Raw genomic sequence first — 27,624 nt, 5'->3', positions numbered from 1 at the left:
GGTCTAGGGTGACAGGTAAGGTGGAGGTGACTTGGCTTAGTTCAGCTTAGTTCCGGGGCTTAGTTCAGCTCCATCATAATGGGACTGGTTGACAAATCACTCTCACAACCATATCAAAACCTGATAAGTTACACTAATATGTACCACAATAACCACTAAGTGACCTCTTAATACACTTGTAGTTGTCACGTTGTATCAGGAATTACATGTGTGGTGACCAAAGGTCCTGTCTTTAAACCTGTCTTTAAACCTGTCTTTAAACCAACACAACAGTGAGTTGAACTGAACTACCTGCTAATCACTGACTGAACTGTACCGTAGTGGACAGGGTCTATGTCAGATCTTCACTGAAGGGATTCTGAGACCAGTCTAACATCATCATGTCTTATTGGCCCTGCTCTCTCTCCACCACTGAAAGATAAGGGGGCCCTGGGGGGTTGCTAGCTGCTGAGAGAGAGAGAGAGAGAGAGAGAGAGAGAGAGAGAGAGAGAGAGAGAGAGAGAGAGAGAGAGAGAGAGAGAGAGAGAGAGAGAGAGAGAGAGAGAGAGAGAGCAGGGTAGTGTAGCCTACTCAGTAAATAAGCAGCCAGCTGAAAGCTCTATATATTGCCAACTAATAGAGCTTCATTCAGACCAGTCACTCAGACAGCCAGGTGAACTCGGGCCCAGTGCTGTAATGAAGACGGCTTGGCACTAAGTTGTCTAGAAACATGGTGGAGCAGACATACTGATACTGTAATAAGCCCTTACTGTGGCCTATCCACCCACTGGAAGGGGAAACAATATGAAAGAGAAATAACAAACATCTAACTTTGAGAGAAGCTAACTTTACTGAGTACATTTGCTGAATATATTTTCTGAGGATATAGGATAGAAGGAAAACATGGATCTTTGTTAGGTGATGCTAACTTTGCCCACAACACTTAGAGAGGATAATGTCCTGAGGCCAAAATTGGTTCGGGGCTTCATTTATACATGGTATCCCTGCTACATAACACTGTTCATTTCTCCAACATAGTCTTTATAGAAATTGGGATTGTGCTGCTATTTGCAAATCTCTTCCCATATAATTAATAATGCAGAGGAATGACAGCTTAACGAAGTCATAAAATATTCAAATGCACATTGGGATACGGAGGGAGTTTCAACAGTTTTACTTTCCTAGCTAAACGCTTCTCTCAGAGAAAAATGTGCACTTGTTTTGGTAAAGAGGGAATTTGTGGAGATAACTGAACAACAAACTGAGATGGAGCCGAAAATATACTGTACATTTGTGTTTCCTGATTTGAACAAAATATAGTCATTATACAACATTCGCTAAATAAAAGTATTCTCCAATTCTAATACAAATGAATAGATCTGGGTTTCCCAAACACGGTCCTCGGGACCCCAATGGTTTTTACCCCAGCACTACACAGCTGGTTCAAATGATCAAACCTTGATGATTAGTTGATCATTTAGTGATCATGATGATCACTAATCATCATTTAGATGATTAGTTGATCATTGAATCAGCTGTGTAGTGCTAGGGCAAAAAACAAAATGTGTACCCCTTGGTGTCCTGAGGACCGAGTTTGGGAAACACTGTACTATAGTGATGCTCAGGCAGATAATAATAATAATAATAATAATATATGCCATTTAGCAGACGCTTTTATCCAAAGCGACTTACAGTCATGTGTGCATACATTCTACGTATGTACTATAGTGATGCTCAGACAGATGTACTATAGTGATGCTCAGGCAGATGTACTATAGTGATGCTCAGGCAGATGTACTATAGTGATGCTCAGGCAGATGTACTATAGTGATGCTCAGGCAGATGTACTATAGTGATGCTCAGGCAGATGTACTATAGTGATGCTCAGGCAGATGTACTATAGTAATGCTCAGGCAGATGTACTATAGTGATGCTCAGGCAGATGTACTATAGTGATGCTCAGACAGATGTACTATAGTGATGCTCAGGCAGATGTACTATAGTGATGCTCAGACAGATGTACTATAGTGATGCTCAGGCAGATGTACTATAGTGATGCTCAGGCAGATGTACTATAGTGATGCTCAGGCAGATGTACTATAGTGATGCTCAGGCAGATGTACTATAGTGATGCTCAGGCAGATGTACTATAGTGATGCTCAGGCAGATGAACTATAGTGATGCTCAGGCAGATGTACTATAGTGATGCTCAGGCAGATGTACTATAGTGATGCTCAGACAGATGTACTATAGTGATGCTCAGGCAGATGGCAGATGTAGGCTATAGTGATGCTCAGGCAGATGTACTATAGTGATGCTCAGGCAGATGTACTATAGTGATGCTCAGGCAGATGTACTATAGTGATGCTCAGGCAGATGTACTATAGTGATGCTCAGGCAGATGTACTATAGTGATGCTCAGGCAGATGTACTATAGTGATGCTCAGGCAGATGTACTATAGTGATGCTCAGGCAGATGTACTATAGTGATGCTCAGGCAGATGTACTATAGTGATGCTCAGACAGATGTACTATAGTGATGCTCAGGCAGATGTACTATAGTGATGCTCAGGCAGATGTACTATAGTGATGCTCAGGCAGATGTACTATAGTGATGCTCAGGCAGATGTACTATAGTGATGCTCAGGCAGATGTACTATAGTGATGCTCAGGCAGATGTACTATAGTGATGCTCAGGCAGATGAACTATAGTGATGCTCAGGCAGATGTACTATAGTGATGCTCAGGCAGATGTACTATAGTGATGTTCAGGCAGATGTACTATAGTGATGCTCAGGCAGATGTACTATAGTGATGCTCAGGCAGATGTACTATAGTGATGCTCAGGCAGATGTACTATAGTGATGCTCAGGCAGATGTACTATAGTGATGCTCAGGCAGATGAACTATAGTGATGCTCAGGCAGATGTACTATAGTGATGCTCAGGCAGATGTACTATAGTGATGCTCAGGCAGATGTACTATAGTGATGCTCAGGCAGATGTACTATAGTGATGCTCAGGCAGATGTACTATAGTGATGCTCAGGCAGATGTACTATAGTGATGCTCAGGCAGACGTACTATAGTGATGCTCAGGCAGATGTACTATAGTGATGCTCAGGCAGATGAACTATAGTGATGCTCAGGCAGATGTACTATAGTGATGCTCAGGCAGACGTACTATAGTTCGTCCCTATAGAGTTCATAACCCCCCGGTTATGAATGCCCCCGGCCCGGCAGCGCTGCCCCGGGACACAGCCTCTGGGCGGTCCCTCGCTGGGCCCTGGTCCTACTAAGTGCTCTGTCACGGGCTGCTAGGGGCAACAGCATATGCCACAAGGTCCCTGGCGTATGTGCCCCCATGCAGCCCTAACCCAGGGTGAACCCTGCTAATGGAGGGCTGCTGTGTGTGTGTGTGTGTGTGTGTGTGTGTGTGTGTGTGTGTGTGTGTGTGTGTGTGTGTGTGTGTGTGTGTGTGTGTGTGTGTGTGTGTGTGTGTGTGTGTGTGTGTGTGTGTGTGTGTACCTGACCTTCAGCTGCTCACGGCTGGGTGATGCTGAGCGATGCTGCTGCTACACTCTACTGTGCTGTGGTCCTATAGGGTTAGAGAAAAGCTTTCAGCATGGTACAGGCTCTACAGGGAGATACCCTGTACTCTTGACCCATCTAGAAGAGACACTCAGCACTACAATGTCTGGGAGCAACAGCTGGGCAGCTGATGATGGACTGATAGAGCACTGGTTGCATGAACAAAAGCATGGACACGTTGTAGACACACAGACTCATCTGACTATTCCCCCCGGTCATTTGAGGACTATAACAGGTGGGTTTTTACAGAATGTACTATAGTTTACCCAGCTATGAGTCCAATTAGAAATTACAATAGATAACTATCCCTGAGGAACAGTATACAACAACAAAACAAGGAGAGATTAACACTATTCCAACTCATTCACTTTTAGCTTACTGAACCACCATACTCACATTACGGCATCAATCCAATAATTTATGTTCATTTATATTGTCCATTTATATATGTTCTCTCACCTTTATTTGTCCAGGCAAGTCAATAAAATTAAGAACAAATTCTTATTTACAATGACAGTAGTAATATGAACATCTATAACCCAGTTTGAATCATTCTATTCTATGTGAATCATATAGATCCCTACCTGTGTATAATTCAGTATAATTGTTGTTTAATCATTTTAGTTCAACAGAGGGAACTGAGGGTTCTAATTTAGCAATCCAAGGCAAATAAACCTTGTAGCATATGTATTTGTGTCGTGTTTGTTTTTACTGTAGGCAAGTCGTATGAATCACATGCCAGAAATACCCCAGTACAGACAGATGTACCCACCTTACCCAAACACACATGGTAAAAGGCTATTCCTTTCCCTGGCATTGACTGGTTCCCGACATGCCCACTGCTCTGCGGGCATCTTACATAATGATGGGTTTTAGGTTGGCAGGAACACTGCGCCAGATAAAGCTGTCATTAGAACTCCTATTGTTCACACAGAACCCAGGCCTGGGCACAACGCAATCAGTACAACACCATTATCTTTCCATTACACGTCTAGAATGAGTTCCTCCCATGTTACATCAGTGGGCATATGTTTCAGAAAATAATAAAAGGAAAAGGATTACTCCAAACTTGAACCCTGTCCTACTTTCCTCAGATAGTGTTATAGCAGGGAAGATAAGTCAATCGCTATGGGGAGTGACATTATAATGTGTCTTGGTAGAGCTGAAATGAGAAGCTTGAGGCTTATGTTTTATGTCGCAATTTACAGCTTTCCCAAGCCCTTGACTTTACACTGGTGAAGATATCTGAGAGAGAGGAGGAGACTATTGGCTCTCGCTGTGTTGTGTGAATGTGTCTGTCTGATGGACAAGACACCAGGCCACAAACAATATCATCCCTCCGCCCTGAAGTTAATATTGTCCTATCACGTCATAATTACTTTCCAACACACAACCCTCCCTTTCATTCCGTTGACGATGTATTTCTGGGTGCGTGGGGTTTATTCAGGCATACATAAAACATACGGGGCACATTTAATTGCGATGGAGAGAGGAGATGAGACAAGACTAATTATCTTTATGGCTCCACAGTAATATTTTATTTAAGTTGAGCATCGTTGGGCTGGGCACAGCAAGATCCAGCTTGGCCAGCGGGCAGCATAGCACAACGAGCACAGAGAGATTTATTCCCAGTGGAGAGAGGGTCCAGTTCATCTCTGATTTCCCCCCAATAGCCAAAATGACGGAGGTAATTCCCTGCTATGATTTATCCATTCTGTTGTTATATCCCAACACAAAAGCCTTGGTGAACTGGCCACTCCTTCTGGTCTGACTGTAACTGTATAGTAGCATGCTCTCTCTCTCTCTCTCCCTCTCCCTCTCTCTCTCTCTCTCTCTCTCTCTCTCTCTCTCTCTCTCTCTCTCTCTCTCTCTCTCTCTCTCTCTCTCTCTCTCTCTCTGTGTTGCTCTGTATCCTTGTCTCTTTCTCTCTCTCCTTCCTTCCCGCTTGCTGTCTGTAGAACCACTGGGCTGGTTTATGGTGACAGCACTCAGCGAATGCCAATAGACCAGGGAGGAGACGGGGGGATAAGGGGGGCAGTCAGGTGGAACGGAGCTGCACTTTATGTTAAAAAAAGAGAGGGGTAGAGAGAGGGAAATGGAGTGATATAAAAGAGCAGAGGAGGGAGGGAGGGAGGTGTCATGGGAGCAGAGAGGGCTAGCCTTGCCATTGCTATTGAACGCCTAGAAGAACACGCTCTCTGATTTCTGTGTTTTTTTTCAAAGAGCACTTGAAAGTCCTTCTGAGGTATTGAACAGGTGGGAAGAGAGCAGAAAGAGGGGGATGAGGCTGAAAGCTGGGCTGGGCAGGGGTGAGTCGCTCCCTCTCTCCGTCCCTCAATCTCTCTCTCAAAGCATTGAGTGGAGGAGGATGACCCAGAGGCCCAAAGACCCAGAGCCCCTCAGCCCCATCAGGCTGCTCTCCAGAGGGCTCCCCCTGGGCCGGGCCTGGATGGATTAGAGCCGGGGCTGGATGGATTGAGGCTGGGCAGCAGGCTAACCTCAAAAGCTACCTAAAAAAGCCCATGTTGAGCGAATGTCTGGACAGTTATGTGCAAGTTTACACACATAGAAACAAACCTCCACACAAAAATAGGCCTACACATCATATACCTAGAAAGATGGAAGACCCATATAAACAAGAGATAAACATATGTAAATACATTACTATTGTGTGCCCTTAATTTGAGCATCTTCCTATGCGATATACCACTCTCTATGTGGACAGTAGCCTGTGGAATTTTCCTAAATAAAATGGGCCTGGAAGGTAGTATTGGCGCAGTCAAGATTCTTAAAGATAGTGCTTTATTATAATTGATCAAAAAGCATCATCCCTTTGAACAGCCAGGCCCTCTGGGATCCACTTCAAACAGTATCAATTATAAACATAGCCTCCGAGGACCAGAGAGTCAATTCTCTATCAATAAAGAATTCACCGTAGTATCACCCTGGAGATTAGTGGAGAGATGAGCAGAGCCGGAGTGCAAAACCCACTGGATTGTCTAAATCTACTACCTCGCTCCGCACCGGCAAACTACTGATGATCAAACACAAGGCATTCCAATCCAACGCTATGCATAGAGCTACTGTACTGGAACTCACACTGCTGGTAGTACAGTGTTCTGTGGTTAGGGAATTACTCACACTTCTGCTAATACGCTGTTCTGTCATTAGGGAATTAGCTAGCTAAGCCTCCACTGACGCATTTGATGAAAACACAGCACTGAAAGTTCTGCCTTTATAGTCTTATAATAACATCTAAATGTATTGCTGTGGCACGGCTATGGTCCAATACCCCAAACAAGGATGTATCTTAGGGAGATGGCACACATAGCATAGGAGAGGGGAGACATGAGACTGTATGCATTGTGTTTTGAGCTGGCTCGACTAAGAGTGTGAGCTTACCAGATGAATAATGCACTTTCAGTGTACTTTCCCTCTCGATTTCTTTCTTTCTCTCTCTCGTTCTCTGTCTCTATTCTCCAGTCTTCTCTCTGTGGGTATTCTCTGATTACATACAACAGCAGGAGGAGGATACGAGGGTGTTGTAGACAGTTTCTTTCTTTCTCTCTCTCGTTCTCTGTCTCTATTCTCCAGTCTTCTCTCTGTGGGTATTCTCTGATTACATACAACAGCAGGAGGAGGATACGAGGGTGTTGTAGACAGTTTCTTTCTTTCTCTCTCTCGTTCTCTGTCTCTATTCTCCAGTCTTCTCTCTGTGGGTATTCTCTGATTACATACAACAGCAGGAGGAGGATACGAGGGTGTTGTAGACAGTTTCTTTCTTTCTCTCTCTCGTTCTCTGTCTCTATTCTCCAGTCTTCTTCTCTGTGGGTATTCTCTGATTACATACAACAGCAGGAGGAGGATACGAGGGTGTTGTAGACAGTTTCTTTCTTTCTCTCTCTCGTTCTCTGTCTCTATTCTCCAGTCTTCTCTCTGTGGGTATTCTCTGATTACATACAACAGCAGGAGGAGGATACGAGGGTGTTGTAGACAGTTTCTTTCTTTTTCTCTCTTCTCGTTCTCTGTCTCTATTCTCCAGTCTTCTCTCTGTGGGTATTCTCTGATTACATACAACAGCAGGAGGAGGATACGAGGGTGTTGTAGACAGTTTCTTTCTTTCTCTCTCTCGTTCTCTGTCTCTATTCTCCAGTCTTCTCTCTGTGGGTATTCTCTGATTACATACAACAGCAGGAGGAGGATACGAGGGTGTTGTAGACAGTTTCTTCTTTCTTTCTTTCTCTCTCTCGTTCTCTGTCTCTATTCTCCAGTCTTCTCTCTGTGGGTATTCTCTGATTACATACAACAGCAGGAGGAGGATACGAGGGTGTTGTAGACAGTTTCTTTCTTTCTCTCTCTCGTTCTCTGTCTCTATTCTCCAGTCTTCTCTCTGTGGGTATTCTCTGATTACATACAACAGCAGGAGGAGGATACGAGGGTGTTGTAGACAGTTTCTTTCTTTCTCTCTCTCGTTCTCTGTCTCTATTCTCCAGTCTTCTCTCTGTGGGTATTCTCTGATTACATACAACAGCAGGAGGAGGATACGAGGGTGTTGTAGACAGTTTCTTTCTTTCTCTCTCTCATTCTCTGTCTCTATTCTCCAGTCTTCTCTCTGTGGGTATTCTCTGATTACATACAACAGCAGGAGGAGGATACGAGGGTGTTGTAGACAGTTTCTTTCTTTCTCTCTCTCTGATTACATCAGTTCTCTGTCTCTATTCTCCAGTCTTCTCTCTGTGGGTATTCTCTGATTACATACAACAGCAGGAGGAGGATACGAGGGTGTTGTAGACAGTTTCTTTCTTTCTCTCTCTCGTTCTCTGTCTCTATTCTCCAGTCTTCTCTCTGTGGGTATTCTCTGATTACATACAACAGCAGGAGGAGGAGGATACGAGGGTGTTGTAGACAGTTTCTTTCTTTCTCTCTCTCGTTCTCTGTCTCTATTCTCCAGTCTTCTCTCTGTGGGTATTCTCTGATTACATACAACAGCAGGAGGAGGATACGAGGGTGTTGTAGACAGTTTCTTTCTTTCTCTCTCTCGTTCTCTGTCTCTATTCTCCAGTCTTCTCTCTGTGGGTATTCTCTGATTACATACAACAGCAGGAGGAGGATACGAGGGTGTTGTAGACAGTTTCTTTCTCTCTCTCTCTCTCTCGTTCTCTGTCTCTATTCTCCAGTCTTCTCTCTGTGGGTATTCTCTGATTACATACAACAGCAGGAGGAGGATACGAGGGTGTTGTAGACAGTTTCTTTCTCTCTCTCTCTCTCTCGTTCTCTGTCTCTATTCTCCAGTCTTCTCTCTGTGGGTATTCTCTGATTACATACAACAGCAGGAGGAGGATACGAGGGTGTTGTAGACAGTTTCTTTCTTTCTGTCTCTCTCGTTCTCTGTCTCTATTCTCCAGTCTTCTCTCTGTGGGTATTCTCTGATTACATACAACAGCAGGAGGAGGATACGAGGGTGTTGTAGACAGTTTCTTTCTTTCTCTCTCTCGTTCTCTGTCTCTATTCTCCAGTCTTCTCTCTGTGGGTATTCTCTGATTACATACAACAGCAGGAGGAGGATACGAGGGTGTTGTAGACAGTTTCTTTCTTTCTCTCTCTCGTTCTCTGTCTCTATTCTCCAGTCTTCTCTCTGTGGGTATTCTCTGATTACATACAACAGCAGGAGGAGGATACGAGGGTGTTGTAGACAGTTTCTTTCTTCTCTCTCTCTCTCTATTCTCCAGTCTTCTCTCTGGGTATTCTCTGATTACATCTCCAGACAGTTTCTTTCTTTCTCTCTGTTCTCTGTCTCTATTCTGGGTGGGTATTCTCTGATTACATACAACAGCAGGAGGAGGATACGAGGGTGTTGTAGACAGTTTCTTTCTTTCTCTCTCTCGTTCTCTGTCTCTATTCTCCAGTCTTCTCTCTGTGGGTATTCTCTGATTACATACAACAGCAGGAGGAGGATACGAGGGTGTTGTAGACAGTTTCTTTCTCTCTCTCTCTCTCTCGTTCTCTGTCTCTATTCTCCAGTCTTCTCTCTGTGGGTATTCTCTGATTACATACAACAGCAGGAGGAGGATACGAGGGTGTTGTAGACAGTTTCTTTCTCTCTCTCGTTCTCTGTCTCTATTCTCCAGTCTTCTCTCTGTGGGTATTCTCTGATTACATACAACAGCAGGAGGAGGATACGAGGGTGTTGTAGACAGTTTCTTTCTTTCTCTCTCTCGTTCTCTGTCTCTATTCTCCAGTCTTCTCTCTGTGGGTATTCTCTGATTACATACAACAGCAGGAGGAGGATACGAGGGTGTTGTAGACAGTTTCTTTCTTTCTCTCTCTCGTCTCTATTCTCCAGTCTTCTCTGTCTCTATTCTCCAGTCTTCTCTCTGTGGGTATTCTCTGATTACATACAACAGCAGGAGGAGGATACGAGGGTGTTGTAGACAGTTTCTTTCTTTCTCTCTCTCGTTCTCTGTCTCTATTCTCCAGTCTTCTCTCTGTGGGTATTCTCTGATTACATACAACAGCAGGAGGAGGATACGAGGGTGTTTTAGACAGTTTCTTTCTCTCTCTCGTTCTCTGTCTCTATTCTCCAGTCTTCTCTCTGTGGGTATTCTCTGATTACATACAACAGCAGGAGGAGGATACGAGGGTGTTTTAGACAGTTTCTTTCTTTCTCTCTCTCGTTCTCTGTCTCTATTCTCCAGTCTTCTCTCTGTGGGTATTCTCTGATTACATACAACAGCAGGAGGAGGATACGAGGGTGTTGTAGACAGTTTCTTTCTTTCTCTCTCTCGTTCTCTGTCTCTATTCTCCAGTCTTCTCTCTGTGGGTATTCTCTGATTACATACATACAACAGCAGGAGGAGGATACGAGGGTAGACAGTTTCTTTCTTTCTCTCTCTCGTTCTCTGTCTCTATTCTGTAGACAGTTTCTTTAGACAGTTTCTTTCTCTCTCTCGTTCTCTGTCTCTATTCTCCAGTCTTCTCTCTGTGGGTATTCTCTGATTACATACAACAGCAGGAGGAGGATACGAGGGTGTTGTAGACAGTTTCTTTCTCTCTCTCGTTCTCTGTCTCTATTCTCCAGTCTTCTCTCTGTGGGTATTCTCTGATTACATACAACAGCAGGAGGAGGATACGAGGGTGTTGTAGACAGTTTCTTTCTCTCTCTCGTTCTCTGTCTCTATTCTCCAGTCTTCTCTCTGTGGGTATTCTCTGATTACATACAACAGCAGGAGGAGGATACGAGGGTGTTGTAGACAGTTTCTTTCTTTCTCTCTCTCGTTCTCTGTCTCTATTCTCCAGTCTTCTCTCTGTGGGTATTCTCTGATTACATACAACAGCAGGAGGAGGATACGAGGGTGTTGTAGACAGTTTCTTTCTTTCTCTCTCTCGTTCTCTGTCTCTATTCTCCAGTCTTCTCTCTGTGGGTATTCTCTGATTACATACAACAGCAGGAGGAGGATACGAGGGTGTTGTAGACAGTTTCTTTCTCTCTCTCTCTCGTTCTCTGTCTCTATTCTCCAGTCTTCTCTCTGTGGGTATTCTCTGATTACATACAACAGCAGGAGGAGGATACGAGGGTGTTGTAGACAGTTTCTTTCTTTCTCTCTCTCGTTCTCTGTCTCTATTCTCCAGTCTTCTCTCTGTGGGTATTCTCTGATTACATACAACAGCAGGAGGAGGATACGAGGGTGTTGTAGACAGTTTCTTTCTCTCTCTCGTTCTCTGTCTCTATTCTCCAGTCTTCTCTCTGTGGGTATTCTCTGATTACATACAACAGCAGGAGGAGGATATGAGGGTGTTGTAGACAGTTTCTTTTCTCTCTCTCGTTCTCTGTCTCTATTCTCCAGTCTTCTCTCTGTGGGTATTCTCTGATTCCAGTCTTCTCTCTGTGGGTATTCTCTGATTACATACAACAGCAGGAGGAGGATATGAGGGTGTTGTAGACAGTTTCTTCCTACTGAAGTTTGATTATTCAGTCACTTTCATTGAGTTTCCTTTTGAACAAGTTCCTTCATCTTGGAATGCTGAACAACAGAAGTGTAAAGTTAGGGAGGGGAAATGTACGGCAGTGTGAACGAGGAGTTAACCCTCTTCCAAATCCTACAGGACATTTCAGGGAAATGTTAATATTGTAACTATGTCATTGAAAATGATGTTTTATAGTTTATTAGTATATGTGTTTTATAGTTGTATAGTTTAATAGGACCCTATTTTCAAGACGGGTACAGTATGGCGAAAGCAGTCTTTCGGAGACATTAAATGAAATACTGTGTTGACAGTTGTAAATGTTTTAAAAGAAATGCATATTCTGATATGAACACAATAGAGAATAGTGTTTATCTTCCGGTGTGGCTTGCCCAACAACAGGGGAGAGATGTAGATAGATGAAATAGAAAGCATGTTAAACACACACACACACACATGGCGAAAGTTTCTTTCTCTCTCTCGTTCTCTGCAGTCTTTCTGTGGGAGACATTAAATGAAATACTGTGTTGACACATGATTACACACACACACACACACACACACACACACACACACACACACACACACACACACACACACACACACACACACACACACACACACACACACACACACACACACACACACACACACACACACACACACACACACACACACACACACACACACACACACACACACACAACACACGTACAGCAGCCTAAACAGTATGGTTGTTAAACTGAGCCAATCTGACAACACAGCCGTGCCATATCAGTGACACGTTCAATCTTTACAGGGCCCTCTTCCCAGAAACCCTCTGTTGCGACACAATCATTACAAATTGATTGCAAAATAGCTAACAATCATGATTAAATCATTAAATTCTTGTCTACGCTTCAGAGAATGGAGAGAAAATTAACTTCCCACCAACCTCATTTTTTCCTGAACACGAAATAATGATTTTCTGCCAGTCTAATTACAAAGCCAACATCTGATCAAGCCAGCATCCAGAGGGGATTATCACATGGACCAGTATTAGACCTCATTACCAGCCTGAGTGCAGAATTATTACATCTTGTAATTGGATGGTGAGATTTATATACAGATCGGGCCGGTTTCTGTAAGATTGTAATTACAGGCTTGGTTGGTTAGCTACTTATCACTCAGCAGAAGAGAGAGAGCAGGAGGAAATAAGAGGGCATTTCATTAACCCTTCACCCTATCTGGGGAAAACACTGTTACCTTCCATGTCTGTGTTAGGAACAACATAACAGCTAAACTCGCAGATGAAACAATTTATTAACCCCTTTCAGCTCCCCGCTCACCCCCCCCCCCCCTGGGTCAAAGAGGGGCTTAGTTTTCTTTAACCCCTAATGAACACTTTGGGTGAATTTGTTTCAATAAACCATCCATTTTACTGTTGACTGGGTTCCATTTCCTAATTAACCGTTAGGAATAAGTGTGGAATAAGCAGTCATCTGCTTAGAGAGAGCAGGTTTATGGAGTGCTACACTGCTCTCTGCTCACAGCTCTCAATGACTGGGGCTCTGGGCTGGGTGTGCATGCTGTTTGTCTCCGTGCTGTGAGTGAACTACAGTACCTACCTGTAAAGTAGGCCACCACCATGCCTCAGCTCTGCTCTGGGTGGGTTAGATAGATGATGAGAAATGATGTTTGATGATGATGGTGGCTGTACTGTAGCCCGGTTCTCTCCTTCTCTCTCCTGATGAATGGTAGCCTGCTGGCCTGGCTTCACTTATAATCACTGTTGGCAGATCTGTGCCATGGAAAGAGAGGTGTTTAACAGGCGTCCTGCCTCATTCATTAGCGTCTCCTCAGGAACAAGATGGAAGGAGGAGAACTGTGGTTAATAATTTAGATGAGATAAAGGCAGGTGAAATAGCCTGGACCAGAGAGTGGAGATGATCTCTGGTCTTAGTAGATGGGGGGAGAGAGTGGAGAAGTTCTCTGATCTTAGTAGATAAAGAGAGAGAGTGGAGATGATCTCTGGTCTTAGTAGATGGAGGGAGAGAGTGGAGATGATCTCTGGTCTTAGTAGATGGAGGGAGAGAGTGGAGATTATCTCTGGTCTTAGTAGATGGAGGGAGAGAGTGGAGATTATCTCTGGTCTTAGTAGATGGAGGGAGAGAGTGGATATGATCTCTGGTCTTAGTAGATGGGGGAGAGAGTGGAGATGATCTCTGGTCTTAGTAGATGGAGGGAGAGAGTGGAGATTATCTCTGGTCTTAGTAGATGGGGGGAGAGAGTGGAGAAGTTCTCTGATCTTAGTAGATAAAGAGAGAGAGTGGAGATGATCTCTGGTCTTAGTGGATGGGAGAGAGAGTGGAGATGATCTCTGGTCTTAGTAGATGAAGAGAGAGAGTGGAGATGATCTCTGATCTTAGTAGATGGAGGGAGAGAGTGGATATGATCTCTGGTCTTAGTGGATGAAGAGAGAGAGTGGATATGTTCTCTGATCTTAGTAGATGAAGAGAGAGAGTGGAGATGATCTCTGGTCTTAGTGGATGGGGAGAGAGAGTGGAGATGTTCTCTGATCTTAGTGGATGAAGAGGGAGAGAGTGGAGATGATCTCTGGTCTTAGTAGATGGAGGGAGATAGTGGATATGATCTCTGATCTTAGTAGATGAAGAGAGAGAGTGGAGATGATCTCTGGTCTTAGTGGATGAAGAGAGAGAGTGAGAGGATCTCTGGTCTTAGTGGATGAAGAGAGAGAGTGGATATGATCTCTGATCTTAGTGGATGAAGAGAGAGAGTGGATATGATCTCTGGTCTTAGTAGATGGAGGGAGAGAGTGGATATGATCTCTGATCTTAGTGGATGAAGAGAGAGAGTGGACATGTTCTCTGGTCTTAGTAGATGGAGGGAGAGAGTGGAGATGATCTCTGGTCTTAGTAGATGAAGAGAGTGGATATGATCTCTGGTCTTAGTAGATGGAGAGAGAGAGTGGAGATGATCTCTGGTCTTAGTAGATGGAGGAGAGAGTGGATAGGATCTCTGGTCTTAGTGGATGGAGGGAGAGAGTGGAGATGATCTCTGGTCTTAGTAGATGGAGGGAGAGAGTGGAGATGATCTCTGTCTTAGTAGATGGGGGAGAGAGTGGATATGATCTCTGGTCTTAGTAGATGGAGGGAGAGAGTGGAGATGATCTCTGGTCTTAGTAGATGGAGGGAGAGAGTGGATATGATCTCTGGTCTTAGTGGATGGAGAGAGAGAGTGGAGATGATCTCTGGTTTTAGTAGATGGAGGGAGAGAGTGGATATGATCTCTGATCTTAGTAGATGAAGAGAGAGAGTGGATATGATCTCTGGTTTTAGTAGATGGAGGAGAGAGTGGATATGATCTCTGGTCTTAGTAGGTGAAGAGAGAGAGTGGATATGATCTCTGGTCTTAGTAGATGAAGAGAGAGAGTGGATATGATCTCTGGTTTTAGTAGATGGAGGGAGAGAGTGGATATGATCTCTGATCTTAGTAGATGAAGAGAGAGAGTGGATATGATCTCTGGTTTTAGTAGATGGAGAATATAATGGATATGATCTCTGATCTTAGTGGATGAGAGAGAGAGTGGATATGATCTCTGGTCTTAGTAGATGGAGGGAGAGAGTGGAGATGATCTCTAGTTTTAGTAGATAAAGAGAGAGAGTGGAGATGATCTCTGGTCTTAGTAGATGGAGGGAGAGAGTGGAGATGATCTCTGGTCTTAGTAGATGGAGGGAGAGAGTGGAGATTATCTCTGGTCTTAGTAGATGGAGGGAGAGAGTGGAGATTATCTCTGGTCTTAGTAGATGGAGGGAGAGAGTGGAGATGATCTCTGGTCTTAGTAGATGGAGGGAGAGAGTGGAGATGATCTCTGGTCTTAGTAGATGGAGGGAGAGAGTGGAGATTATCTCTGGTCTTAGTAGATGGGGGGAGAGAGTGGAGAAGTTCTCTGATCTTAGTAGATAAAGAGAGAGAGTGGAGATGATCTCTGGTCTTAGTGGATGAAGAGAGAGAGTGTAGAGGATCTCTGGTCTTAGTGGATGAAGAGAGAGAGAGTGGATATGATCTCTGATCTTAGTAGATGGAGGGAGAGAGTGGATATGATCTCTGATCTTAGTGGATGAAGAGAGAGAGTGGATATGTTCTCTGATCTTAGTGGATGAAGAGAGAGAGTGGAGATGATCTCTGGTCTTAGTGGATGAAGAGAGAGAGTGGAGATGTTCTCTGAGCTTAGTGGATGAAGAGAGAGAGTGGAGATGATCTCTGGTCTTAGTAGATGGAGGGAGATAGTGGATATGATCTATGGCCTTACTGGATGAAGAGAGAGAGTGGAGATGTTCTCTGATCTTAGTGGATGAAGAGAGAGAGTGTAGAGGATCTCTGGTCTTAGTGGATGAAGAGAGAGAGAGTGGATATGATCTCTGATCTTAGTGGATGAAGAGAGAGAGTGGATATGATCTCTGGTCTTAGTAGATGGAGGGAGAGAGTGGATATGATCTCTGATCTTAGTGGATGAAGAGACAGAGTGGAGATGTTCTCTGGTCTTAGTAGATGGAGGGAGAGAGTGGAGATGATCTCTGGTCTTAGTAGATGGGGGGGAGAGTGGATATGATCTCTGGTCTTAGTAGATGGAGGGAGAGAGTGGAGATGATCTCTGGTCTTAGTAGATGGAGGGAGAGAGTGGATATGATCTCTGGTCTTAGTGGATGGAGGGAGAGAGTGGAGATGATCTCTGGTCTTAGTAGATGGAGGGAGAGAGTGGAGATGATCTCTGGTCTTAGTAGATGGGGGGAGAGAGTGGATATGATCTCTGGTCTTAGTAGATGGAGGGAGAGAGTGGAGATGATCTCTGGTCTTAGTAGATGGAGGGAGAGAGTGGATATGATCTCTGGTCTTAGTGGATGGAGGGAGAGAGTGGAGATGATCTCTGGTTTTAGTAGATGGAGGGAGAGAGTGGATATGATCTCTGATCTTAGTAGATGAAGAGAGAGAGTGGATATGATCTCTGGTTTTAGTAGATGGAGGGAGAGAGTGGATATGATCTCTGATCTTAGTAGGTGAAGAGAGAGAGTGGATATGATCTCTGGTCTTAGTAGATGAAGAGAGAGAGTGGATATGATCTCTGGTTTTAGTAGATGGAGGGAGAGAGTGGATATGATCTCTGATCTTAGTAGATGAAGAGAGAGAGTGGATATGATCTCTGGTTTTAGTAGATGGAGGGAGAGAGTGGATATGATCTCTGATCTTAGTGGATGAAGAGAGAGAGTGGATATGATCTCTGGTCTTAGTAGATGGAGGGAGAGAGTGGAGATGATCTCTGGTTTTAGTAGATGAAGAGAGAGAGTGGATATGTTCTCTGATCTTAGTGGATGAAGAGAGAGAGTGGAGATGATCTCTGGTCTTAGTAGATGGAGGGAGAGAGTGGATATGATCTCTGATCTTAGTAGATGAAGAGAGAGAGTGGATATGATCTCTGGTCTTAGTAGATGAAGAGAGAGAGTGGAGATGATCTCTGATCTTAGTAGATGGAGGGATAGAGTGGATATGTTCTCTGATCTTAGTAGATGGGGGGAGAGAGTGGAGATGATCTCTGATCTTAGTGGATGGAGGGAGAGAGTGGAGATTATCTCTGGTCTTAGTGGATGAAGAGAGAGAGTGGAGATGATCTCTGGTCTTAGTGGATGAAGAGAGAGAGTGGAGATGATCTCTGGTCTTAGTGGATGAAGAGAGAGAGTGGAGATGATCTCTGATCTTAGTAGATGGAGGGAGAGAGTGGATATGTTCTCTGATCTTAGTGGATGGAGGGAGAGAGTGGAGATGATCTCTGGTCTTAGTGGATGAAGAGAGAGAGTGGAGATGTTCTCTGATCTTAGTGGATGGAGGGAGAGAGTGGATATGATCTCTGATCTTAGTAGATGAAGAGAGAGAGTGGAGATGATCTCTGGTCTTAGTGGATGAAGAGAGAGAGTGTAGAGGATCTCTGGTCTTAGTGGATGAAGAGAGAGAGAGTGGATATGATCTCTGGTCTTAGTGGATGAAGAGAGAGAGTGGAGATGATCTCTGGTCTTAGTGGATGAAGAGAGAGAGTGTAGAGGATCTCTGGTCTTAGTGGATGAAGAGAGAGAGAGTGGATATGATCTCTGATCTTAGTGGATGAAGAGAGAGAGTGGAGATGATCTCTGGTCTTAGTGGATGAAGAGAGAGAGTGTAGAGGATCTCTGGTCTTAGTGGATGAAGAGAGAGAGAGTGGATATGATCTCTGGTCTTAGTGGATGAAGAGAGAGAGTGTAGAGGATCTCTGGTCTTAGTGGATGAAGAGAGAGAGAGAGTGGATATGATCTCTGATCTTAGTAGATGGAGGGAGAGAGTGGATATGATCTCTGATCTTAGTGGATGAAGAGAGAGAGTGGATATGTTCTCTGATCTTAGTGGATGAAGAGAGAGAGTGGAGATGATCTCTGGTCTTAGTAGATGGAGGGAGATAGTGGATATGATCTATGGCCTTACTGGATGAAGAGAGAGAGTGGAGATGTTCTCTGGTCTTAGTGGATGAAGAGAGAGAGTGGAGATGATCTCTGGTCTTAGTGGATGAAGAGAGAGAGTGGATATGTTCTCTGATCTTAGTGGATGAAGAGAGAGAGTGGAGATGATCTCTGGTCTTAGTAGATGGAGGGAGATAGTGGATATGATCTATGGCCTTACTGGATGAAGAGAGAGAGTGGAGATGTTCTCTGGTCTTAGTGGATGAAGAGAGAGAGTGGAGATGATCTCTGGTCTTAGTGGATGAAGAGAGAGAGTGGAGATGTTCTCTGATCTTAGTGGATGAAGAGAGAGAGTGGAGATGATCTCTGGTCTTAGTAGATGGAGGGAGATAGTGGATATGATCTATGGCCTTACTGGATGAAGAGAGAGAGTGGAGATGTTCTCTGATCTTAGTGGATGAAGAGAGAGAGTGGAGATGATCTCTGGTCTTAGTGGATGAAGAGAGAGAGTGGAGATGTTCTCTGATCTTAGTGGATGAAGAGAGAGAGTGGAGATGTTCTCTGGTCTTAGTAGATGGAGGGAGAGGGTGGAGATGATCTCTCGTCTTAGTGGATGAAGAGAGAGAGTGGATATGATCTCTGGTCTTAGTGGATGAAGAGAGAGAGTGGATATGATCTATGGTCTTAGTAGATGGAGGGAGATAGTGGATATGATCTCTGATCTTAGTGGATGAAGAGAGAGAGTGGAGATGATCTATGGTCTTAGTAGATGGAGGGAGATAGTGGAGATGATCTCTGATCTTAGTGGATGAAGAGAGAGAGTGGAGATGATCTATGGTCTTAGTAGATGGAGGGAGATAGTGGAGATGATCTGTGGTCTTAGTAGATGGAGGGAGATAGTGGAGATGATCTATGGTCTTAGTGGATGAATAGAGAGAGTGGATATGATCTCTGGTCTTAGTGGATGGAGGGAGAGCGTGGATATGATCTCTGGTCTTAGTGGATGGAGGGAGAGAGTGAAGAGAAGAGAAGGATGCTGTGAGTGTGGTGTGTATGGATGGATGCAGAGAGAGAGGGATGGAAGGATGGAGATTTACAAACACACATACGCACACATACACATACACGCACACTCCACACCCATGCCACACAGACACCTAGTGTTATGCAGGTGAATGAGGACCCAAAAGCGACTTAGCGAAAACAGAGTCTTTATTCCAGTAAAACTCAAGACGAAAACAAAACAGGAAAAAAAACTTAAATCCACTCGTAGTAACGAGGATAGACTGGAGACTTGAGCATTGACTGCAGGTTGCTTCGGGAAGGCACCGACCGTAGCAGACTTAGACACCTGCTCACACGCAGCATCTGAAGGAGACAAGACACGACAGGGCGAGACAAGGACACAGCACAGCGAACATCATACAAGGATCCGACAAGGACAGAAGCGGAAAACAAGGGGAGAAATAGGGACTCTAATCAGAGGACAAAATAGGGGACAGGTGTGAAAAGACTAAATGAGTGAGTTAGGAGAATGAGGAACAGCTGGGAGCAGGAACGGAACGATAGAGAGAGGAGAGAGAGGGAGGGGGAGAGAGAGGGATAGAAAAAGGGAACGAACCTAATAAGACCAGCAGGGGGAAACGAACAGAAGGGAAAGCATAATGACAAGACAATATAAGACAAAACATGACACCTAGCCCCATTCCCATCTGCAGTGTTTCAGCTCTGCAGTGTAGTCAATCAGTGAGGGAGTGTACCCAGCCCACACACACACAATATCTGGACTGACAAATGTATCAGTGACAAATAAATTGGAAAATATCTGAGATACAACTCGGATTCAATTCCAGAATAAAGACTGTAAGGGAAAAAGGACCTGGGTTTGCTTGATTTTGCTCTGAAGACATGCAATGTAACACAGGCCCACCAGATAGAAGATAACAGCTAATGTGTTGTTCTTTCTGTGCAATTCAGCAAGAATGCCTTGATTCATATGTCACCCCGCATCACTGGAGGAAGAAAAGAAAAACATCAGCACCTCTCCAGAGTTAACACCGATACAACGTTCTCTCTTTCTGCATATAACCAAGCTCCCCTTACAATACAATCAATATGGGCTTTCATTTTATGAGACAAGGAGTTAACTTGTTCAATTATGGCACAGACAGCTCTATTCTTTTGTAACAAGTAATCTGGCTGGTGAAATCGATACTGACAGGCTCACTGCACGCTGGCTAATTTCATATTACCTCTAGCCAATCAGAGAGCAGGCAGTAATGGAGCTGTTGTTCCACTTCATTATGGGCTGGGAGGAGGGATCAATACAGACACCAGCAAGAGGGAGGGAGAGCAAGAGTGGTTGGGCTACTCCTGCTACTGCAAGGCACCCAAGGCTGGTTTGAAGGGGGGTGGGGTAGTTAGGAAGGACAGATGGGAGGGAGACTGGGGCATAACCCACCTAAATAAATCACAGTTACAATCACCACAAAACAAGTACCTTTCCTTTCGACCTGTCAAAGCAATCATGAGCGTAACATATCAGAGGTTCCCTTACCCCCCCCCTCTCTCTCTCTCTAATAACATTTGACTTCGGACTGGGAGGTCATAATCTGACTCACAAGGTTCACAACAGGAAAACAGAGGGAGAAAAAATATGAAAAAAGCAGCGATAACCTTCAAATGAAATCGTCTTGTCTAGCAGCCAAATCCACTCTTTGACCTCTTTGGCTAATTATGAATTACAGTCCATATCTGCCTTTGCATAAACCATCTCCCCTCTTTTTCCCATTATTGTTATCTTGGTGTAGGATTAGCAGGAAACTAAGGGGATGATGTTGTCAAAACTGATGTCAACTGTACAATTATTCAACTCATCCCTCATCCCTTCTTCCAGGAAAAGAAGACTCTGAAGATTAAGATAAGACATTCCTAAAGAATGGGGGAAAGAAATTCAAGCCTCTTGAAAGGAATAGACGTGACTCTAGCTCACAATGGAAAATATTGATGCTTTATTCATCTAATTCAAGTTAAAAACATGATGTTTCAGCCGACAACGGCCTTCATCAGAATGACAGTCTTGACATTACTGTCACGCCTTGGTCTTAGTATTTTGTGTTGTCGTTATATATTTGTTCAGGCCAGGGTGTGACATGGGTTTATTTTGTTGTGTTTCGTATTGGGGTTTTGTAGGCATTGGGATTGCGGCTGAGTAGGGGTGTCTAGCATAGGCTTGGCTGCCTGAGGCGGTTCTCAATCAGAGTCAGGTGATTCTCGTTGTCTCTGATTGGGAACCATATTTAGGTAGCCTAGGTTTCACTGTGTGTTTTGTGGGTGATTGTTCCTGTCTCTGTGTTTGTTATCACAAGATAGGCTGTATAGGTTTTCACGTTTCGTTTGTTGTTTTGTATTTTAGTTATTTCATGTATCGTACATATTTCTATTAAAGAACATGAGTAAACACCACGCCGCATTTTGGTCCGACTCTCTTTCAACAGACGAACGCCGTTACAATTAGCTAATTAGCCAAAATATCTAGTAGAGAAAAGACAAGGACTAATCACACTAGGTAAACAAACTAAATACTCATTAGACTTCCTGCTATTTCTTCTTCATAAATTCCCCGTTGTTTAATTTGGTTGCTTTAATATTGAGCTCATTAATAATCTTTACCAGGTTACGTTACATTAAGTCCCTGACACAACATAATTTAGCTTGGCATAGAGAGGCACCAGGAGAATGGACACATCATGATAACTTACACACACACACACACACACACACACACACACACACACACACACACACACACACACACACACACACACACACACACACACACACACACACACACACACACACACACACACACATGCGAGAACGCACGCACGCAGACACACACACACATATGGGTTGTACTGAGTGAGGACCCTATTAAATGCCTTTTAATGGAAGTAATTGTCAATGTGGTTTATTGTTCTCCATTCATTTCCCATCTAGCTTCTGTTCCATATGGACTGACTACCAGTTATCAGCTAAACTAGACAGACTGTATAGAGCAGTACAGGCCTCATCAGTCACTGGGTATTACTGTATTATCACAGCTATACAAGGCAGTGGTCGTCGTGCATTAGCAGTGGAACAAAGGTAGAGCTGATTACGGAAGACCTGTAACTAGCAACTACATTTGGTGGGAACACAGTTAAGCTACATCGGATTTGATGTGATATAAAAGGCAAATGTGATTTTACATAAAACTGCTGTATAGACATATTTACGTGTCACCTGGACCTTGTACAGTTGAAGTCGGAAGTTTACATACACTTAGGTTGGAGTCATTAAAACTAGTTTTTCAACCACTTCACGTATTTCTTGATAACAAACTATAGTTTTGGCAAGTCGGTAAGGACATCTACTTTGTGCATGACACAGGTAATTTTTCCAACAATTGTTTACAGACAGATTATTTAACTTATAATTCACTGTATCACAATTCCAGTGGGTTAGAAGTTTACATACTCTAAATAGACTGTGCCTTTAAACAGCTTGGAAAATTCCAGAAAATTATGTCATGGCTTTAGAAGCTTCTGATATGCTAATTGACATCATTTGAGTCAATTGAAGGTGTGCTTCTTTGCTTGACATCGTGGGAAAACCAAAAGAAATCATTCAAGATCTCAGAAAGAAAAGAACTGTAGACCTCCACAAGTCTGGGTCATCCTTGGGAGCAAATGCCAAATGCCTGAAGGTACCACGTTCATCTGTACGAACAATAGTACGCAAGTATAAACAACATGGGACCACGCAGCCGTCATACCGCTCAGGAAGGAGACGCGTTCTGTCTCCTAGAGATGAACATACATTGGTGCAAAAAGTGCAAATCAATCCCAGAACAACAGCAAAGGACCTTGTGAAGATGCTGGAGGAAACATGTACAAAAGTATCGATATCCACAGTAAAATGAGTCCTATATCGACATAACCTGAAAGGCCGCTCAGCAAGGAAGAAGCCTCTGCTCCAAAACTGCCATAAAAAAAGCCAGTCTGCGGTTTGCAACTTCACATGGGGACAAAGATTGTACTTTTTGGAGAAATGTCCTCTGGTCTGATGAAACAAAAATGGAACTGTTTGGCCATAATGACCATTGTTATGTTTGGAGAAAAAAGGTGGAGGCTTGCAAGCCCGAAGAACACCATCCCAACCGTGAAGCACGGGGGTGACAGCCTCATGTTGTGGGGGTGATTTGCTGCAGGAGGGACTGGTGTACTTCACAAAATATATGGCATGAGGGTTAGTCTCAGGTGGAACAAATGTAAATTTGCACCTTTTTTCAATGCTGAATGGAATGTCATTGTGAAAACATAATGTTTATTTTTTTTACAAACACTATTTCAGATTTGAAAAGTAATCCAAGTATCTGCAACTGATGTAACTGATTCCAGTTACAGATTTTTGTAATCAGATTACATTTAACTGATTACATGTAATCGGTTACTCCCCAACCCTGTCCCCTGCCCCCATTAGGATGCACTATATTGACAGTGATTGGGTGTTACTCAGCTTTGTGAAGGTGGTTGTTTGGTGTGAGCAGAAACTGTGGCTCCTCCTCTGTCGTCATACAATGGCCACCAGTGCCCACACAAAGTGTGACAGTGGATGATCAAATAAATCACCCTGTAAAAGGGTGTGTGTACGTGTGTGTATGTTTATGTGTGTGTGTGTGCGCACGCGTGTATGTACTTGCAATGTATGTGCATGTGTGAGCACATTGCCTGCCTGCCTATGTGTGTGTGAGAGCAGGAGAGTCAGACAGAGACAGAGAGCAAGAGAGATGAGAGATGAGAGATTCCAGCTCACTCTTGCCCATTTTCACCTCCCATTATCTAATTAGCTTCTCATTTCCCCTCCATCAGTGCACTGACCTGGATTAGTGCTGTGTGTGGGCTGGCCAGGCAGGACAAGAGGGGCAGGGTAGGGCCCAGAGAGAGAGGGGCCAAACTGGGGAGGAAGAGAGGTAGGGAGGGAGGGGGAACCATAAATCATCTAGAGCAGCAGGAGTGGAGAGAGAGGGGGATTTATAAAGATGTCACACTCTGCTCGGGCCAGCCCACTTGTGGACAAAGTGATGTATTCACAAGTGCAATGCCAAGACACACACTTGTGCACGCACACACACACACACACACACACACACACACACACACACACACACACACACACACACACACACACACACACACACACACACACACACACACACACACACACACACACACACACACACACACACACACACACACACACACACACACACACACTACCTCATTATGCCAGAGCCCAGTGGTCATTCATCTCCCAGGGCTGCCAGGCTGCATCCAGGGGGCTCTACTCGCCAGACCAGAGAAATTATTCAGGCCTGGAGGTACCCATTTCATTAGCCATTCAATCTGTTCTCTCTCTTTCTTTCCCTCTCTTTCTATACCCCTCTCTGTATCTCTCTCTCTGTCTGTCTATCTCTCCCACCCTCTTTCTCTCTCATTGTATATGTACATCTCTCTCTCTCTCTGGTCTCTTTACAGGAATGGATCACACACTTTTGCAAACACACATGCACAGGCTCTTGTATACGCCCGCACACACACTCACACACACTCGCACACGCTCATGCAAACACACACACAGTAGCCTTACAAGCCACATACTATCCTATCCTGACTTGTGTGTTTTCTCCATTACTCTGTGCTGTGGTGAAATGGACAGTCTCTCTATTGTGATCAGGGCTGAGGGCATGAAGAGACAGAGGATCTCCCAGAGGTAAACCTGACCAGGGGCCACCACCAGCCCCTCCAGTCCAGTAATGGTGTTATTAATGGGGCCAATTGCTCCTGGTCCTTCATCTTAGGGGGCCGCCACCCCAAAGCTGATTTATTAATGGTAAAGCTAACTCCCATTCCACACACACATAAAACAAATGTGTTAGGACTGTTCCCACCGGTCTGTTACTGTGATCACAGACAGACACATGCAAGCACACACAATCGCGTACACACACATCAGAATGAAGAGGGAATGTTTCTGTCCAATGTGTACTGATATCACAGGCAGCGGGTTACCATATCATCACAGCGATATGAAACCACTCTGAATCTCCATTCACGTCCCTCTCCCTACAGAATAATCCCGGAATATTTTCATCAACTGTGCTTTATCCCAGTAGACTCCTCCACTTTAAACACTTAAACCCTAAATAAATAATGCTCCACTTTCTCTCTCTTTGTAACACACACACAGGCAGCACCAGCCACTAGTCTTGGGTCCCACAGCAGCAGGAGTCCTTAAAGCCAATAATGTGCTTCCTTCCGCTTGGGCCGCGCAGCAGGGCCTAGGCCGCTCACAGGCAGATTATGGGCCTTTAACTACCACCCAGGCCTGTAATGTGACTCTAAGGCTCAGGGGCTGTCAGCTAGGGTGGAGGGAGAATGACTCTAGAGAGGGAGGGGGAGGGAGGGAGGGGGAGGGAGGGAGGGAGGGAGGGAGGGAGGGAGGGAGGGAGGGAGGGAGGGAGGGAGGGAGGGAGGGAGGGAGGGAGGGAGGGAGAGAGACGGAAAGGAGGACAGGACACATCATAGCTCTACAGTCCCACCCCTCAGGAACTCCTCCACCTGTCTGACCCCCACCTCTCTCTGTTGTTTCTACAGGCCTCTAAAACCACCTCATCTTCTCTCTCTCTTTGTCTCTCTCTCCCCATTCCTCTGTTCCCCTCACCCCCATCAGCAGGGTTTCTATGCCTCAGGAACTCTTCCTCTTCCTCATCCACTTCTTGATACTCCTAGAGAGAGCTGCGACAAACAACTATCTCTCTACTGAATGTATGGTAGATAAAGTATCTGAAGTGTGTGTGGGAAGCTCTCCCAGGTGTCGCCTTATTTCAGGAACTTACAGTGATAACCCATTAAGATGGTTGTTTTCACAGGTGTTGCCTTGTGTCAGGAAATTACAGTGATAACCCATTAAGATGGTTGTTTTCACAGGTGTCGGCTTGTGTCAGGAACTTACAGTGATAACCCATTAAGATGGTTGTTTTTACAGGTGTTGCCTTGTGTCAGGAACTTACAGTGATAACCCATTAAGATGGTTGTTTTTACAGGTGTTGCCTTGTGTCAGGAACTTACAGTGATAACCCATTAAGATGGTTGTTTTTACAGGTGTTGCCTTGTGTCAGGAACTTACAGTGATAACCCATTAAGATGGTTGTTTTTACAGGTGTTGCCTTGTGTCAGGAACTTACAGTGATAACCCATTAAGATGGTTGTTTTTACAGGTGTTGCCTTGTGTCAGGAACTTACAGTGATAACCCATTAAGATGGTTGTTTTTACAGGTGTTGCCTTGTGTCAGGAACTTACAGTGATAACCCATTAAGATGTGTTGTTTTGATAACCCATTAAGAGGTGTCACCTTGTGTCAGGAACTTACAGTGATAACCCATTAAGATGGTTGTTTTTACACAGGTGTACAGTGCCTTGTGCCAGGAACTTACAGTGATAACCCATTAAGATGGTTGTTTTTACAGGTGTTGCCTTGTGCCAGGAACTTACAGTGATAACCCATTAAGATGGTTGTTTTTACAGGTGTTGCCTTGTGTCAGGAACTTACAGTGATAACCCATTAAGATGGTTGTTTTTACAGGTGTCGCCTTGTGCCAGGAACTTACAGTGATAACCCATTAAGATGGTTGTTTTTACAGGTGTCGCCTTGTGTCAGGAACTTACAGTGATAACCCATTAAGATGGTTGTTTTTACAGGTGTCACCTTGTGTCAGGAACTTACAGTGATAACCCATTAAGATGGTTGTTTTTACAGGTGTCGCCTTGTGCCAGGAACTTACAGTGATAACCCATTAAGATGGTTGTTTTTACAGGTGTTGCCATTAAGATGGTTGTTTTTACAGGTGTGCCCAGGAACTTACAGTGATAACCCATTAAGATGGTTGTTTTTACAGGTGTTGCCTTGTGTCAGGAACTTACAGTGATAACCCATTAAGATGGTTGTTTTTACAGGTGTCGCCTTGTGCCAGGAACTTACAGTGATAACCCATTAAGATGGTTGTTTTTACAGGTGTCACCTTGTGTCAGGAACTTACAGTGATAACCCATTAAGATGGTTGTTTTTACAGGTGTCACCTTGTGTCAGGAACTTACAGTGATAACCCATTAAGATGGTTGTTTTTACAGGTGTCGCCTTGTGCCAGGAACTTACAGTGATAACCCATTAAGATGGTTGTTTTTACAGGTGTTGCCTTGTGCCAGGAACTTACAGTGATAACCCATTAAGATGGAACTTGTGTCAGGAACTTACAGTGATAACCCATTAAGATGGTTGTTTTTACAGGTGTCGCCTTGTGTCAGGAACTTACAGTGATAACCCATTAAGATGGTTGTTTTTACAGGTGTCACCTTGTGTCAGGAACTTACAGTGATAACCCATTAAGATGGTTGTTTTTACAGGTGTCACCTTGTGTCAGGAACTTACAGTGATAACCCATTAAGATGGTTGTTTTTAACATTAAGATGGTTGTTTTTACAGGTCACCTTGTGTCAGGAACTTACAGTGAT

The sequence above is a fragment of the Oncorhynchus gorbuscha genome, linkage group LG05 (assembly GCF_021184085.1).
Source record: "Oncorhynchus gorbuscha isolate QuinsamMale2020 ecotype Even-year linkage group LG05, OgorEven_v1.0, whole genome shotgun sequence".
Lineage (NCBI taxonomy): Eukaryota > Metazoa > Chordata > Actinopteri > Salmoniformes > Salmonidae > Oncorhynchus > Oncorhynchus gorbuscha.
This window is presented reverse-complemented; position numbering follows the sequence as displayed.